The following is an 18,790-nucleotide window of genomic DNA, read 5'->3' as shown; positions in this document are numbered from 1 at the left end:
TCACTGTCTCCCGGAGTTTGCTTAAACTCATGTCCATTGAGTCAGTGATGCCATCCATCCATCTCATCCTCTGTTGCCCCATTCTCCTCCTTTCTTTTTGGAAAAAAGTATGTATCACAGTATACTAATTTATTTTTTTACATTAGAAAAATTGAAATATAGTTGATTTACAATGTTTTGCTAATTTATACACACACATATATATATTCTTTTTTAAATATTCTTTTCCATTAAGGTTTATCACAGGATATTGAATATAGTGCCCTGTGTTATGCAGTAGGACTTGTGTTTATCCATCTTATATATAATAGCTTGCATCTGCTAATCCCAACTTCCCCTCCATCCGCCCCCCAATCCTCTCCCCCTTGGCAACCACAAGTCTGTTCTCCATGTCAGTATATCACAGTATATTTAAAATACCTTTTTTTTTTTTTTTTTTGAGGTAAACAATCTCAAACTTCTACTGTCTTCATAATAAAACTGTGAAGCTCAGAACGGGATCATTTGCCTCTTTCTCTTCTTATCTCCTCCCAGCTCAAAATGCGTGTACCTCTTTTTAGCCAAGATTCTCTTGTAGTTGGGCTTCGTGCATTCGAGCTGCAGCACAATCTTCTTTGTAGTTTTAGCCTTTTTCCGGAAAATCGGCTTATCTCGCCGCCATAGTCACTCTGCTTCCTGGCATAATGCCGCTTTTCCTAGGCAGGCAGAGAATCCTTGCCCTTCCTGGCGTGTGTCACTTCGTGCAGTTGGTGCTTGCCACACTTCTTATAGAAAGTCTGGTGGGTTTTAGAAACATTCACCATGTTTGTGAGAGCAGTGTCAGCATGGAAAGAGGCTAAAATACCAATTTTGTTTGAGTGGCAGGTGAGATCTTAATTACCCAACCAGGGAGCAAACCAGTCATCCCTCTGCATTGGAAGCACAGTCTTAACCCCGGGACCCCCAGGGAAGTCCCTAAAATACCTATTTTGAATGCAGTCTTTTCTCCCCTCCAACTCTTCCTTTCCTCAAGGTCAGAATACTTTTTGAATACTCCCCTCTCCCAGCTTAAGGAGCCTAGACGTTCTCAGTACATAAATAGATTTTAAACTGCTTGGTAAAAGCCACAGTTGGATGCACAGTAAAGGATATTCCTTTCAAAAGCAAATGTGCCCAAGGAATTTGGGTGCTATTGCTTTGTGTAGATGAAGCTTTCTGCCTGACTGTTTAAACAAAATTCTCAAGATAGTCTCAGAACTTTGAAAAGTGAATACTTATCTTTGCATTCATTCCTAAAAATCGTGAGAAACATTTCAAATTCAAGAAAAAATGGATTATTTTGATGGAATTATCCTAGGTTCTGTATATTAAAAGATCCCCTCTGTTTATAAAATGAGTTTCAGTTCAGTTCAGTTGCTCAGTCGTGTCTGACTCTTTGCAACCCCATGAATCGCAGCACGCCAGGCCTCCCTGTCCATCACCAACTCCCGGAGTTCACCCAGACTCACGTCCATCGAGTCAGAACTGTTTAAAAATTACTTTAACCTGATTCTTTGTCCAGGTTTATGTATATGATAAACACATCACTGAATTCTGTGACTTGTTCGGGCAGAGAAAAAGTTAATGTGCACTCCACTGAGAATTCTTGTTACTTACCCTCGAGGTGACTTCCCGTCTAGAGAAGCATCACAGTTTAAGAAATTCTTTTCCAACTATTCTGCTGACTTACCCCCTTTATGAGTGTGGAAAATCAGCTCAACTGTGTAGTTCATGATTGGTCAAATTACTGGTTTACATGGTGTAACCAAAGTAAGTCAATTGATCAGTGCTTTTTGGCTGAGGGCATGCTTGCCAAGCCCAGGTCATACTGACATGTTTACTCCAGAATGCAGATGACTCCTGCCTGCGAAACCTGCTTACAAAGGCAATTGCCTTTTAAAAGTCATTTGGATCAACATTTCAGCACTAATTTTATTTTATGGTGGAAAAAAGAGAACTTTTCAAGTTTTGGAGAGATTTCCCGTTCTTGTGTTTCAGAGACAAGACTGTTGCTTAGAGAACTGCTTTTCAAAGTCGTTCAAAGTCTTTAGTGTAATAAGCATCACCTGGAGAGCTAGTTAAACCTTAGATTTCTGGGGCCCAATCCCAGTTTCTGACTCAGTAGGTGTGAGGTGGGATGGAGAGCTTGCATTTCTAATGAGTTCCTGATGCTTGTGTTCTTGGTCCAGGGACCACACTCCGAGAACTGCTGCTGAGACACCCTGGGGTTAGAGAATCCTAGAGTTGGACCTCTGAATGTTGATATTAGGTCAGATACTGTCCAAGCCACTTTGCGTCTGTTAACATCTAATCCAGATGACAACCTTACAAATTGGGAACAATTATTGCTATTTTATAAATCAAGGAACTGAGGCTCAAAAAGTTAAATTGGTTATCCAAGATCACACAGCTTATAAGTGGAGGAGCCAGAATGTGAACCCAGGTTTTTCTGTCTCTAGATGAATGTTACTTCTGTTAAAATATACTTTTTTGGAGGGGTGGGGTGGGAGGGAGACTCAAGACGGAAGGGATGTATCTATACTTACCGCTGATTCACATTGTGGTGCAGCAGAAACTAACACAACATTGTAAGGCAGTTATACTCAAAAAAAAAAAAAAAAAAAAAAGAAAGATGCTTTTTTATCTAGATTAAAGATCTTCTAGTCCCAGTTTCTTCCTCATGTAGGAATAATTTCTCTAACATCCCTGATCCATGACTCTTCAGCTTTTGTCAAGCCTCTCAGGAAGGGGCACTCACTGCTTCACAAAGGAGCTCTTATTGGGGACAGGCCCCATTTCCACCTACCATCCCACTGGGGGTTAGAACTATGTATGTGAATTTTAGGCGGGAGGAAATTCAGTCCATAGCAGTACGGCTCTGCGATGGGAGAGCAGAGAAGTTGGCTGACTGGGGCAGGCCAGAGCTGTTCTGGCCTCACTGGACAAGCTTTCCTACCTCCTGGAATGCAGGAGGGGGCATGTGTCACCAGGGTGGATGGTCTGGGGCCCTGGCTTAGGGAGGAGCCCTTTAGAGTATGTGGTGGGGCTCAAGTTTTTGAGTTTTAAGGGAAGGTTATTCTACATAGGCTAAGGCTGCAGGGCTGCAGAGGGACAGTGCTCTGGGCCATGGCTGGGCAGGCTCTAGTCCCCACACCCACCTCCAACCCTGGAAATGACAGGAAAGCCTACTCTCTCCTGCGGCATCCCTCCAGTGCACTCAATTAAGAAAGTTTTCACATCCTGCTCACTTTAAAGGAGAAATGCTTAAAGGGATCCTGTTGTTTAGCACAGCACACGAAATGAAAGGGGCATTCGGAACTGAGGCCGTAATTCATTACAAACAGTTGAGTGCCAAATTTTTAAAAAGTGTTAAAAAATAATATAAATCCAAGGTGAAACTTTTCAAGTCCTTCAGCTTTACTCCAGAAAACACGAAAATGGAGAATCTTGTTCCTTCCCTTCCCATCCCATTTTCTCTCTTCAAAGGTAAAAAGCATAGTTTCCTATGATTCCTTCCAGAAAAAGATGCACTTACCCACTTATGTGTCAATGCCAAAAATTATACAAAAGGGATCATTCTCCTCTACAGAATGCTTTCAATAACAAAAGAGAATTAATAATTAAATAAAAGTAATTATTAATTAAAAATTAAAATATTAAAAATTAATATATTAAAAGTCTTTCCCCATTGGCATGTCCAGAACACCCATATTCTTGTTAATCTCTGCACAATATTGCTTCATCTGGGGAGGGAGGTGGGAGGGATGTCCAAGAGGGAGGGGACATGGGTAAACCCATGGCTGTTTCATGACGATGGTTGGTAGAAACCAAGGCAATACTGTAAAGCAATTATCCTTCAATTAAAAATAAAAGAATATTGCATCATGTGAATGATGGATAATTTATTTTCTTCCAGTTGTATTGAGATACAAGTGACACCAGTTCCGTTCAGTTCAGTCGCTCAGTCGTGTCCGACTCTTTGCAACCCCATGAATCGCAGCACGCCAGGCCTCCCTGTCCATCACCATCTCCCGGAGTTCACTCAAATTCACATCCATCGAGTCGGTGATGCCATCCAGCCATCTCATCCTCTGTCGTCCCCTTCTCCTCCTGCCCCCAATCCCTCCCAGCATCAGAGTCTTTTCCAATGAGCCAACTCTTTGCATAAGGTGGCCAAAGTATTGGAGTTTCAGCTTTAGCATCAGTCCTTCCAAACAACACCCAGGACTGATCTCCTTTAGAATGGACTGGATCTCCTTGCAGGTATAACCATATCTAAATTTTTTGCTATGTGAAAGGATATGTGCCTTTTAAATTTTGGTATTTATCAAACTTATCTGCAGTAAGAAACTGTATCAATTTGCGCCCTCCTTTCCTTAAAAGTCGGAGAAGGCAATGGCACCCCACTCCAGTACTCTTGCCTGGAAAATCCCATGGATGGAGGAGCCTGGTAGGCTGCAGTCCATGGGGTCACTAAGAGTCGGACATGACTGAGCGACTTCACTTTCACTTTTCACTTTCATGCACTGGAGAAGGAAATGGCAACCCACTCCAGTGTTCTTGCCTGGAGAATCCCAGGGACGGGGGAGCCTGGTGGGCTTCCGTCTATGGGGTCCCACAGAGTCGGACACGACCGAAGTGACTTAGCATAGCATTCCTTAAAAGTGAATGAGAGTGTTGTGTGCCTGTGCTCAGTTGTGTCAAACTCTGTGACCCCCGCGGATGGTAGCCACCAGGCTCCTCCGTCCATGAGATTTTCCAGGCAAGAATACTGGAGTGGGTTGCCATTTCCTACTCCAGGGGATCTTCCTGACCCAGGGATCAAACCTACAGCTCTTGCATCTCCTGCACTGGCAGGCAGATTGTAGACACTACAGCCACCTGGGAAGCCAGAGTATTAGTTTCTTCATATCCCTCCCAGCATCTGAAAAGTCTTGTACTGGTTTGATAAGGGAAAAAAAAAAGTCTTCTTGCCATTTTGATTTGCATTTCTTTAAATATGTGTGAATTAGAGCATCTTTCCACATGTTTATTATCTTTTGAATTTGCTTTGTTTATGAACTCTTTCTATCCTTTGCACACTTTTCTATTGAGCTATTTTTAAAAATATTCATTTATATCAGTTCTATCTAAGTTAAGGAAAAGAGTTCTTTGAATTTGTTTTCCCTGTTTTGAAACTTAGCCTTTCATTTAAATTTCAGTTTCTGTCATTATTTTCCTTTTTTTTTTCATTCCAAAGTTACATTGCTACCTAGAGAACTTGACTAATTCTTCCCCATATAGTTTCTAGATTTCATAGTCTTTTTAGAAAAGCCTCTGTCTTAGATTAGCATTTAGTTAACATGCTTTTAAGGATATTTTTTGAGTTATTTTTTACAGTTCATATTTGATATATCAGAATTGGGTATAAGGAATAAGATCCCAGCTGTGTTTTTGTCTCAATGTATACAGACGAGTTGTGCCATCACTACTCACTTTTATTCACTAGCCTCTTTTCCCCAGCATTTTGAAATCTCACTTTTCCATCTTTACAGTAAATTCCCTTGTGCATTAGAGTTTATGTCTTATGTTTCTTTGGTTTCATTCATTTATTCTCATATCAAACTGCTTTATTAATTGAAGGCTTGAAATATATTTTGATACCATACAGAACTAGCAGTGGACATGCTTTGGACAGGGTAAACAGAGAAGGTCTTGTTGGTGGGTGACATTTAGGCTGACATTTGACGGATAAGAAGTCGCTAGCTTCATGGAGATGAAGGCAGAAACATTCAAGGTAGAGAGAGCTACATATCCAGAGGTTGGGAGATAGAAAACAGCTGGGCTTATTTGAAGAAGCTATTAAAAAAAAAAAAAAAAAGACCAGTGTGGTGAGCACAGCAAACACAGAAGAGAAGGACATGAGATGGGGTTGGAATGATAGGCCACATTTTGTTGGAGAGCTTGGTTTTGTCCTCAATATAAAGGAGCGCACTTAATGGATTTGAAGTAGGAAAGTGACATGCTCCAGTTTCCCAGGGTATAACATCGTCACTGGTTGTTATGTGGAGATTGGCAGGAGGAGAACAAAAGTTGCAACAAAGAAGTGTTGTTTTCCTCTTCGTGCAAGTAGCTTCTCCTTATTATATTCTATCCCAGCATCTTATTTATTCCTTTTTAGGGTAGTTTCTCTCTTAGTCCTTTTTGTGTCCTTAGGGCTAATACAGAGTTTAGCAAGTAGCCTGTGATCAATTTTTGAATCATGAATGAACGAATAAGTAAGCCCTTTCGATTTGCATCCTGGCCCTATGAAGTGAGAGTTTTAAATCCCATACACATTTTAAAAAATTAATTAAGCATTTGAGTAGCGATAAGTGGGTTAAATATTGGTTAGTTATATTCCAGCAGCCAGACTAAAGAGGATTCATCTTTTAAAAGAGTTGATTCCTGGTTGCAATGGCACCCCACTCCAGTACTCTTTTTTTTTTTTTCATTTAACACATTCAATAAATATTTATTAATGCAGTTCTAGGTAGTTCAAACAGTTTTTAAAAGGGGGGAATATTTTTTAAAAATTGAAACTGAAAACATGGTAACAATACCAAAGTTTTGAGTTGGAATTTAGTTTGCTTCCTAAGAAGCAAGCGTGCTTTGCCTGTTGTGTTTGTAGAAGAAAAAATAATATCCATATATTACATGCTTCCTTTGCCTAAATATATATATCCATATATATATACAAAAGAACAACTTCAGATAAATAATTACAAAATAAACCTTCAGGATTTAGTCATTAAGAGTTTGTCAAGATACTTTTTCTATGTAATCTTTTTGAATGGAAGAGATAAGATTCAAGGTGATGTATTCTCTAAATAGCACTTTAAATGAATTTTTGTGTTTATTAAGTTAAGTACTCAAGGACTTGGTTTGAAGAGTCCAAGAGACTAAAAGTCTGCTTTTCAAGAGCATTATGATCTTCCATCAATGGAGAGATTTTGGCATTTCTGTATTCTAATAGTTCACGATCCTTGCTTGACGTCAGTAACTCACTGTCGTCTACTCCAATAGCCGCATGTTCCACCAGAATACTTGCTTGGTATGCTCCAACTGGCAGCTCGGGCATTCCAACATAGTCATGATCCGCCACTACTGAACCGTGTAAGAGATGGAGACTATCTTGTTCACCCGATTCTCTGACATAGGGCTTCAGGTGGGACATCTTGATAGGTCGTTTAAGTCTAGCCCCAGAGCTGTCTCGAAGAACAGTGCCCCCGTTCTCCATAATGTAGTCTATGACACAAGGGCTGACCCATTCAGACCGGAAGCGACCGTCCTTCCACCAGTTTTTCCTCTGCCTTAACACTTCATTACCCACTTTCAGATGAAATGGATTTAGTTGCTTCGGTTTCTTTTTAACAATGATTTTGCTTTTATTTAGTTCATTACAATTGTTGTTCTCCATCTGGCCCACTAAAGTTGTCTTATTCTCCATGATTTTATCAGCTTCTTTAATTGCATCTAGAATTTTGGCAAACATACTTGTATTATCACCATCCACTTCATGAATATCTGAAGATTCAGGCATGTAAAGATTTCGATTAAACATTTGAAAATATGGTGTATTTTTAGTAGGTTCCAAGTGAGTGACATTGAAGGCGAATGAAACAGCTGGCAGGTGGTCATCCCAGTCGTTTGGGTAGTCCGCACAATGTTTGGAAAGAAAGGTTTTGATAGTGCTAGGTGTACTTTCAGCTGGATTAATTGTTTGGGAGGCATGAGAAATAACAATTTGCTTTGTGCCAAACAATTCACATAGCTCTACATTGATCTGATGAATGAATTCATCTCTTTGGTCCATTATTATTTTCTGAGGAGGCCCATATAAGAAAAATATGTTGATAATAGCTTTAGAAATTTCTGATGCTGAAACATCCCAAAGAGGCAAAATCACAACCCATTTTGTGAACAAATCTGTCATGATTATAGCATATACATGACTTCTGTTGCTTGTATGAAATGGGCCCATCAGATCAACAGTAACTATACTCCATGGATTCTCCACTTTGAGAAGGTGCTGTTTAGGTGCTAGAATAACTGTATTTTTTGCCACTTGGCAATGCTGACAAGCATATACCCACTGTTTGACATCATTGGTCACAGAAGTCCAATAGTAACTGGATTCCACTAGAGTAAGAGTTCTGGATATGCCATGATGGGCTCCAGTGTCATTTTCATGACATTCTCTTAGGACTTTATTTTTTTCTTCTTCTGAAACAATTACCAAGCTATCCTGTTTTCTGTCTTTTCCAACATAAAACAGCCTCTTTTCTTTGAAGACAAATTTTTTTGCTGCTCTTCTTATGCCACTTCTCTCACTAGGCAGTGTAGTTGGATGATATTCACCAGTTCGTTTGTAATATGCAATCTGTTTAAGATGAAGGTCACCATTTTGTCCACTACGAACCATCATGAACCGAAGTGGTCCAAAAGGCTACCGTCAAGATTTAAGCTTCTTCTCGGGACTTTTGTGGTGCTGCCGAAAGCGGAACTATCCACGTGGTGGTTTACAAGGGGCGTGTTTCTGCCCCACTCCAGTACTCTTGCCTGGAAAATTCCATGGACGGAGGGCCTGGTGGGCTGTAGTCAATGGGGTCGCTAAGAGTCGGACACGACTGAGCGACTTCACTTTCACTTTTCACTTTCATACATTGGAGAAGGAAATGGCAACCCACTCCAGTGTTCTTGCCTGGAGAATCCCAGGGACGGGGGAGCCTGGTGGGCTGCCGTCTATGGGGTCGCACAGAGTCGGACATGACTGAAGCGACTTAGCAGCAGCAGCAGCAGCAGCAGTGAATTCCAGGGCTGTGTAAGCAAAGCCCCAGCAGAGGGCAGTAGAGGGCCGCACATGGTTGTGGTTCTATGGTTGTGGTTCTGCTGGATTGGCCTGGCCCGGGGGATGAGGGAGGTTGGCTGGGCAGCAGGCAAGGCAGCTAGACCCGCCCCAGACTGGGGCTTGGGGAAAAGGTGACGAAAGTCACCGGTCCTTCATGGGAGCCTAAAGTGTGCTGATGAAGAACGTGAGGCCCTATTTCTGTGTTTAGACTGTGCTGCTTCTTATCACAGAGTATAATGAAGCTGATTCACTGTGGCCCGGTTGCTGCTGCGAAGGGCGGTCTCCCGGGCCGAAGTGATGGGGAAAAGGGGAGAGGAGGAGAAAGGAGGAGGGAGGAGGAGAAAGGGCCCTGAGGTGAAATGGTGAGCACAGATGGAAATTTTGGCCTGGGCTGCAGGGAACAGGTTTCCTGGAGACTGTTCGGCAAAGCAGGGAATGAGACGTGTCTCAGTCGCAGCCACGAGCTGGGAAGGAGCAAAGGCAGACAGCGCCTTGGGGTTAACAGGAGGTAATTATTGGCTCCTCGGTGGACATTGTCAGAAATAACTTTGAATATTTCTTATGCTCTCTGAATTGACTACTTTTCCTTTTTGTTAGTATAGTTTTCAAAATGTCCAACCTCTCAGCTGTACTTAGGGGTAAAGGATTTCGTACACAATTGGCCAGAGGGTCCCGGAGCGGGGCGAGGGACGGGGGGGGGTGGAGGTGGGAGGGGGGGGTGGAGGTGGGAGGGGGGGGTGGAGGTGGGAGGGGGGGGTGGAGGTGGGAGGGGGGGGTGGAGGTGGGAGGGGGGGGGAGGTGGGAGGGGGGGTGGAGGTGGGGGGGGGTTGGGTGGAGCGGGGGGGTGGTGAAGGGGAGCGTAGTGCTCCTTAGTGGCCATCAAGATGGTAGTGGCAGAGATCAGAGTGACAGGCCCCAAATAGAAGCAACACTTAATCTAGACTTGCCTGGTGGCTCAGATGGTAGCGTCCGCTTGCAATGCAGGAGACCCGGGTTCAGACCCTGGGTGGGGAAGATCCCCCAGAGAAGGAAATGGCAACCCACTTCAGTATTCTTGCCTGGAGAATTCCAAGGACTCCGGTGGGCTATAGTCCATGGGGTCAGGGTCACAAAGAGTTGGACTGACAGCAACTGAAGGACTGAGTGAGTTTCACTTAACCTGGACACTTAGATTTCTCAACACACACGTTTTGCATACACACATATATATACACAATTGCATAGCATACATACACTTTAAACTTTTCCAGTTTTATTGAAATATGATTGACATATTTGTTGTTCAGTCTTTCAGTCATGTCCGATCTTTGTGACCCCACGGACTGCAGCACGCCAGGCTTCCCTGTCCTTCACTGTCTCCCAGAGTTTGCTCAAACTCATGTTCATTGAGTTGATGATGCCATCCAACCATCTCATCCTCTCTCATCCCCTTCTCCTCCCACCTTCAATCTTTCCCAGCATCAGGATCTTTTCCAGTGAGTCGGCTCTTCCCATCAGGTGGCCAAAGTATTGGAGGTTCGGCTTTAGCAGTCAGTCCTTCCAATGAGTATTCAGGGTTGATTTCCTTTAGGATTGACTGGTTTGATCTCCTTGCAGTCCAAGGGACTCTCAAGAGTCTTCTCCAACACCACAGTTCAAAAGCAACAATTGTTCCACGCTCAGCCTTCTTTATGGTTCAACTCTCACATCCAGTACGTGACTACTGGAAAAACCATAGCTTTGACTATATGGATCTTTGTTCACACAAGTGATGTCTCTGCTTTTTAATATGCTGTCTAGGTTTGTCATAGCTTTTCTTCCTAGGAGAAAGCGTCTTATGATTGACATATAGCACTGTATAAGTTTGGGTCTTCCCAGGTAGCTCTAGTGATAAAGAACCTGCCTGGATTGTTCCTTGGGTCAGGAGGATCTCTTGGAGGAGGGCATGGCAACCCATTCAAGTATTCTTGCCTGGAGAATCCCATGGACAGAATCCCTGGTTGGCTATAGTCTACAGGGTCACAAAGAGTTGGACACAACTAAAGTGACTTAGCACGCATGCACACAATGTATAAGTTTAAGGTGCACAACATGATTTGACTTGTATATGTTGCAAAATGATTACTAAGCATCCTTATACTTATAGACACACATCTCACACACAAGCTCACACAGACGCATCACGTACACATAGCACACTCATACTTTACACGCAGTGGCATATCAAACATGTCACACACAACACAGCATACCTGCACCCACGCTGATAAAGGGGTTTTGTAGCAGATACTGTGGTGGCCTCGCCATCTCAGCATGTATAACCACCATGTGGTTTAAGTCAAGGGTCAAGCCAACTTTTGGTTTCAGGGGTAGGTTTCAAATGGCCTAAGTCATCAATCAACACAGTCCCAACCCTGTTGGCATAGGAGTGGGCATGCAACCACATCCATCTATTAGCTGTGAATGAGGAAGCGTGTCACCCTGGAAACTGGCAGCAGCCATCTTGCTACCCCAAGAAAAGGCTACTTTGGAAAGAGCTGATGAGGGAGGGGAAGGGGGAGGGGAGAGACTCATGGACAAACTGGGGTATAGACCCCCACATATTGGGAGCCTCTGAACAACCCATGCTAGAGCTCACCCTGTCTTTGGATTTTGTGAACCAATAAGTCGTCCCGGTGTTTAAGGCCTTCAGGTTGGGTTTTCTGTTTCTTATATCATAAACCTCAGAACAGAGCAGCTCCTCCCCGAAGTCCTCTATAGGAGGCTTTGGAGGGGTTCAGCCTCTGCTTTAAGAAGGAGACTGTTCCTTTCTATCCCCTCTTGGCCTCTTGGTCCTCTAAATGATTACTGTGGACCTGGAACAGTTCTCAGAGATTTTCATGGATAACAGAGAGGAAAATAGTACTTAAACCCAAGACCATCTGTAGCCTTTTTGCCTTCGAAGGAAAGTGACACAATTCTGATTTGTGCAGAAATAAATCTCTAAATGGATCTGGTCCCTGGCAGAGGCTGAGATGAGATTCAAGCCAGTGTTTTTGAATTTCAAAGGGTAGGCAACCTGGCTGACAACGTAGATTTTGTATACACAATTGGGCCTCTGAATCTGCTGGATTTTGCAGCTTCTGATTCAACCAATTGCTCAACCCTTGGTTGGATGAATCCATGGATAAAAACCCCATGGATACACAGGACTGACTGTATTGATTATCCTACACCATTTTATTTAAGAAACTTGAGGATACGTGGATTTTGGCATCCGAGGAAGCTCCTGGAACCAATTGCCTACGGATGCAGAGGCAAGACTGTATACATACATGTTTAGTCCCTTTAACCACCCTATGAGGTGGGTATCATTTATCCCATTTTACAGATAATGAGGGGCTCAGAGAGAGTGTCCCCTGCCCAGTGCTACACAGAGGTGGTGCTGGGCTACCAACCCAGGGCCCTTTGGCTGGAAACCTCTCGGTCTCCCTTACAGGGCAGCATACCACCCACCACACCCCTGGCTGCCTCCTGTGTATGATTCAGTCTGGGTGGGTCTCCAGGGGATGGGGCTGCAAAGAAGTGGGAGGAAAGTTATCCTTGTACATTTAACATTTCACAGGGGTGGTGGTGGGAATGGGGAGGATAGAGGACCTTTTACACCAGCGTTCCATTTGTGCTGGGACGTATCCTGAAATGGACCTTGAAAAGTCGGCCTCTGCCAGGGAGGCAGTGCGGCATGGTGCTGGCCACCCAGCTGGACCTGGGGTCAGGTCTCAGGGTCAAAATTATACAAGTTTTAGGTGTACAACATAGGGATTCACAGTTTTCAAAGACTATACTCCATTTACATTATTGTAGAACATTGGCTGTATTCCCCGTGTATATTCATTGTGTGTGTGTATGTGCTCAGTTGTATTTGACTCTTTGCGACTCCATGGACTGTAGCCCACCAGACTCTTCTTTCCAAGGAATTTTCCAGGCAAGAACATTGGAGTGGGTTGCCATTTCCTACTCCAGGAGATCTTCCTGACCCAATCCGTGTCTCTTGCATCTCCTGCGTTGGCAGGCAGGTGCTTTACCACTCTGCCACCTGGGAAGCCAACAGTATATCATTATAGTTTTTTTTTTTTTTTTAATTGTATCCATAGAATGGACAAGATAGGGGTAAGGGATTAAGAGGTACAAAGTACATCTGTTTACTGATGACTCTCAAATTAAGGGAGCTGGCATAGATGGGTTGACTTTCAGAGAGCCTGGTGCCTCTTCTGGTATCTGGCCTAGGAATCAGGCTGGAGGTGGCACCATGTGATTCCACATGGAAATCTCACCATGGTGTCCAGCCAGGACCTGTTTCCAGATTGTCAAGGCTGGGGGAGGAGTACAGGTTAGTCTCTCCTGGGAGGTGGCTGGAACTACGATGAGGCGAACAGAGGACTGAGTGCACAAATATTTAAGGAGACACTCACTCCAGGGGCTGACCTTGCACTTGCATGAGCCATAGAAGTGCCTCTTTCAGCTTTGGGCCTCTGGTGCCCATTGTCTCATTCCAGTCCTGGCTCTGCCTGGGGCCAAGGAGTAGGGCACCCATGTGTGTGTGGCCCACATTACAAGGATGAGTGCTCAGGAAAGAGTCCCTACCTGCTGGGTAGGCCCAGTGGATCCTGACTGTGATGGACTCTCAGATGTCTTCCCTTGGATGGATGATCAAACCTCAAGGTGTGAGGCAAAAGAGATCTAGCGGGGAGCCAGGCAGAGGCCAGCCCTTTGCTGCTCCTGCACTTTCTGCTGGCACTGCAGCTGAGAGGCTGACTGAGCTTTCTCTGCAGGCATGAGCAGACATCCCGGGGTCCTGCCACAGTCTCATAGATGCTGGGAGGCCCAGGATTATGCATTTTGCCGCTGGCCTTGTAGCAGGAGCAGTGCTGATCCTGGAGCAAGTGGCTTCCCTGGTGGCCAGGATCTTCTTTGGAAGACTTTACTGCAAGCTCAACCTAAAATCTTTTCTAAATTCTTCCTAGTAGTCCTGTAAGACACTTAATATCCTGTCATAAATCCCTTCTTGCTTAATCTAGCTTGAGTGGATTTTGTTCTCTTCAATTCACCAATACAAACGGGATGGAGAGACTTTTACTGCCGGCTTCCTCTTAGCAAAAGATTGTGTGTGTGCTTTGGAAGGAGGCCTTGAGAAATCCTTGGAGAGAGGGTAGTTCTCTTCTGCCACCAACCCTCGCCCCACCCACACCCCAGGCCTAGGTTTCAGCTGGACTAAGACCCAGGAACTTTTTGAGTTGCTTCTGAGAAAGAGGAGGAAAGAGACAAAAGTGTGGTGAGAGGGCACAGGGCTGGCAGAAGGCCAGGTGCTGTTTAACACGACTGCATCCCAGGAGCCGTTCTCCCGTATTTTGGGAAACCTGTGTGTATAAATTCTTGGTGTGATTGAGTTTTTCTTGTGCAAACCAGATGAGTGGCTGAATTTTGTGTTGGGGGAGGGGGTGTCCTAAGGGGACAGAAGTGGTGTGTGAGGAAGCTAGCATTTTGAGAGGTAGGAGGGCCAAGAGACTGAGGTCCCCACAGGGAACCAGCAGATATGCTGGAGAGGGCGTGGAACTCCTCGGTCCATGGGATTCAGAAGTCCAGGCCACTGCACTTGGACATCAAGGCTCAGAGGCCCTCAGCAGATGTCTGGAGGACATCAGAATGCATTTAGGACAGGCTCCTTCATGTTGTGCTTGACTCTTTACCTTACAGCTTGATCTCTCTCCCCCAGGAGCTCTCAAAATACTTAAACGCCACAATCCTCCAGAGCACGTGTAACTGTCTTATCCTTATTTCTGTGCATTTCTGTCCTCTCATTTACGTTCTCTGTGGGACTCTTAGCTTCTCGAAGGCCTGTCTCTGACATTACTATGTGCACCGAATGTCATGTATATGTGCTTGTGTGCATTTTTCTGGGGAGAATACCTAGAACTTTAATCACATTCCAAAAGAGGCCCAGGACCTAGAAAATGTTTGGAAGCTGCATAACGAGGTCTTCTGGGGACACCTGGTCACAGATTCTTTACTGCAATTCAAAAAAGAGTCCTCTTTCAAAAGCCAAATCCGTTTCGTCCTCTTGCTTGTCTCCCACCGAGGCCGAGCACCCATGGAGATCTAAAGCGTACAGACTCTGCAGGAAATGTAGACTCGTTTCTGGTTTCAGGATTCTGTCAGTCAGGGGCTCAACCAAGTAGTGTGTGTTTATTGCCTCTTGCCCAGGACGCCTTGCCCTGCACTCAGAGAGGTTTACAAGCCAAGCTGACATAGGGCCAGTCCCACTGTGGGTGGGATCCATGGGTGGTGGTGTGGGCTTTCCAGCCAGAGCTATAAATATTTATCAAATGAATGTGTGATGTCAGTCTCTGAAGAGTATCTGGAGTGGTGCGTGTATGTGTGTGAATGTCTGTAGTGGGGGAGCCTGCTAGAGAACGAGAACCCCGCTGAAGCTGGCACGTGATGTCGGTACATTAATGATTGAAAACAAGAGCCGCAAAAACCCATTGCAAGTCAGCATCTCTGCAGCCCAGGACTGGGGGGAGGTGAACTCTGCTCTAACTAGCACATCCCAGGTACACAGCCCAGAAACCACGGGTAAACATCAGTTGCTGGCTTCCTGACAACTGCTGAGTTTATAGACTTTCTAAAGATCCCACATTTATCTCTTAAATGGATCCAGCAACACTTTCACTTGGCTGACAGCTTTGCCTGTGTGGATGGGTTCCGTGAAGGAGACAGTAGAAGACTGGAGAGGGCCAGCTTAAGCTTTTTGTTGACATTTCATGGTTTTTAACTTGGAGCAACTGGTTGTTAAAATGAAATGGCTTCACTCCCAGCTGTAGTTAAGGCTCCAAGATCCTGGCACTTTGCAAAGGCAGATCACCTCTGAGGGCCTGCAAAGGGTGGCCCCTCCCTCATTTAAGGATATGAAATAGAAGTTGAGGTGATCAGCAGACACAGGAGGGAGAGTTTGAGGCAAATTGTCCCTATGCTCTGAGTTCTTCTACTCCAACTCTAGATGAGGTTCTGGAAGGCCTGAACATTTTCTACTCTCAGGAATCAACAGCTGTCGCTCCAGAACCATCCCACACTGGCCACAGTCTCACTAGCAAAAAAGATGCCCCTCTCTCTGCCTTCTCTGGACACCCATGAGCTAGTGTCTGAATGCTGAGGCTGCTACCACATGTGCTGCAGAAAAAGCAAATACCTCCACACAAGCTTGACAGCAGAAATAGTCAAAGGGATGGGAGCTTGGCTCATGCCTGATTCCTGCCCTCTACATCATGTTTGTGAACCTTATGGGAAGAACCTAAACCCTATCCAGAGCGCTGCTTGCAAGGAAATCTGAGAAAAATAGTTTTATGTTAGCAGCTCCTGCAGTATCGGGAACACTGGAAGAAGGTTGCAATGGGTGTTGAGCATCAGCTCACCTGATCTAGTACATTCCTACTCACACTGCGAGGCCCACATCAGATGCTACCTCCTTTCAGACTCTCCCCTCCCATGGCCTTCCCTCCCCTAGAGAAAACGTTCTCTGTGTTCCCATGGCTTAAGTAATCCAGGGTGACTTATCAGTCTCCTTTGTTGAGCTGAAAGCTTCTTGATGACAGCAATTTCTTTTTTAATTGTGCATAGATGATTTACAACCTTATATTTCAGACATACAACAAAGTGATCCAAAATTTTTATAGATTGTACTCCACTTAAAGTTATTATAAGGACTTCCCTGGTGATCCAGTAGCTAAGACTGCCTGCTCCCAATGCAGGGGGCCTGGGTTTAATCCCTAGTCAGGGAACTAGATCCCACACATGCTGCAAGTTAGAGTTTGCTCACTGCAACTAAAGATTCTGAATGCTGAAGACTGAAGATTCTGCATGCCACAACTAAGACCCGGCACAGCCAAATAAATAAGTATTTTCTTAAATTATTATAAAATATTAGCTATATTCCCTGTGCTGTTCAATATATTATTGTAACATTTATTTTATACATATTGGTTTATATCTCTTAATCCACGATTCTGAGCTTGCCTCCCCTCCCCCTCCCCACTGGTCATCACTAGTTCATTCTCTGTATCTCTGAGTCAGTTTCTATTTTGTTATATTCATTCATTTTTTTCTTTTTCAGATTCCACATATAAGTCGTAAAATGCAGTATTTGACCTAATAAGTCTCTTATTTCCCTTAGCGTAATGCCCTCCAAGTCCATCCATGTTGTTGCAAATGGCAAAATTTCATTCTTTACTATGTCTGAGGAATATATTTTATATGTATATAAATATATATTTATACGTAACTTTTTGCCTTTTTCATACCTACCAGGTTGGTAGGTGAACAATATGCTACTGAGGTAGGGTGGAAAAAGTAACTACAGAAAGAATGAAGAGGCTGAGCCAAAGTGGAAACGCTCAGTTGTGGATGTGACTGTGGTGGTGAAAGTAAAGTCCGATGCTGTAAAGAACAGTATTGCCCAAGAACCTGGAATGTTAGGTCCATGAATCAAGGTAAATTGGATGTGGTCAAACAGGAAATGGCAAGAATGAACATCAACATTTTAGGAATCCGTGAACTAAAATGGACAGGAATGGGAGAACTTAATTCAGATGACCTTATATCTACTACTGCAGGCAAGAATCCCTTAGAAGGAATGGAGTAGCCTTCATAGTCAACAATAGAGTCCGAAATGCAGTACTTGGGTGCAATCTCAAAAATGACAGAATGCTCTTGGTTCGTTTCCAAAGCAAACCATTCAATATCACAATAATCCAAGTCTATGCACCAACCTCTAATGCTGAAGAAGCTGAAGTTGAACGATTCTATGAAGACCTACAAGACCTCCTAGAACAAACACCAAAAAAAGAGGTCCTTTTCATCATAGGGGACCAGAATGCAAAAGTAGGAAGTCAGGAGATATCTGGAATAACAGGCAAGTTTGGCCTTTGAGTACAAAATGAAGCAGAGCAAAGACTAACAGAGTTTTGCCAAAAGAATGCACTGGTCATAGCAAACACCCTCTTCCAACCACATAAGCGATGACCCTATACATGGACATCACCAGATGGTGAATACCAAAATCAGATTGACTATATTCTTTGAGGTGAAGGTGGAGAAGCTCTATATAGTCAGCAAAAACAAGACCTGGAGCTGACTGTGGCTTAGATCATCAGCTCCTTATTGCAGAATTCAGGCTCAAATTGAAGAGAGCAGGGAAAACCACTAGGCCATTCAGTTATGACATAAATCAAACCCTTATGATTATACAGTGGAGGTGGCAAATGGACTCAAGGGACTAGACCTGGTAGATAGAGTGTCTGAAGAACTATGGACAGAGGTTCATAACATTGTACAGGAGGTGATGACCAAAATCATCTCCAAGAAAAAGAAATGCAAGAAGGCAAAGTGGTTGTCTGAGGAGGCCTTACAAATAGCTGAGAATAGAAGAGAAGTGAAAATCAAAGGAGAAAGGGAAAGATATACCCAGCTGAATGCAGAGTTCCAGAGAACAGCAAGGAGAGATAAGAAAGCCTTCTTAAGTGACCAATGCAAAGAAATAGAGGAAAACAATAGAATGGGAAAGACTAGAAATCTCTTTAAAAAGGCTGGAGTTACCCAGGGAACATTTTATACAAAGATGGGCACAATAAAGGACAAAAATGGCAAGGACCTAACAGAAGCAAAAGAGATTAAGAAGAGGTGGCAAGAGGACACAGAATTATACAAAAAGGTCTTATGACCCAGTTGACCTTAATAATGTGGTCACTCACTTAGAGCCAGACATTCTGGAGTGTGAAGTCAGTGGGCCTAAAGAAGCATTACTACAAGCAAAGCTAGTGGAGGTAATGGAATTCCAGCTGAGCTATTTCAAATCTTGAAAGATGATGCTGTTAATGTGCTGCACTCATTATG

General features: G+C 43.9%; 1 protein-coding gene and 1 pseudogene across 1 annotated transcript in view; one reads left to right on the top strand and one right to left on the bottom strand.

Moving 5' to 3' along the window:
- IRAG1 (inositol 1,4,5-triphosphate receptor associated 1) overlaps positions 1–18,790 on the top strand; it is a 166,474-nt gene that overhangs the window by 1,062 nt on the left and 146,622 nt on the right. The gene's annotated exons all lie outside the window — the stretch shown is intronic.
- On the bottom strand, positions 199–1,197 carry LOC138991005 (large ribosomal subunit protein eL42-like; annotated as a pseudogene).

Source organism: Bos mutus, chromosome 15 (genome assembly GCF_027580195.1).
Source record: "Bos mutus isolate GX-2022 chromosome 15, NWIPB_WYAK_1.1, whole genome shotgun sequence".
In the NCBI taxonomy this organism is placed as follows: Eukaryota; Metazoa; Chordata; class Mammalia; order Artiodactyla; family Bovidae; genus Bos; species Bos mutus.
The sequence above is the reverse complement of the archived record's forward strand: the minus strand, read 5'-3'. Positions and strand labels throughout refer to the sequence as shown.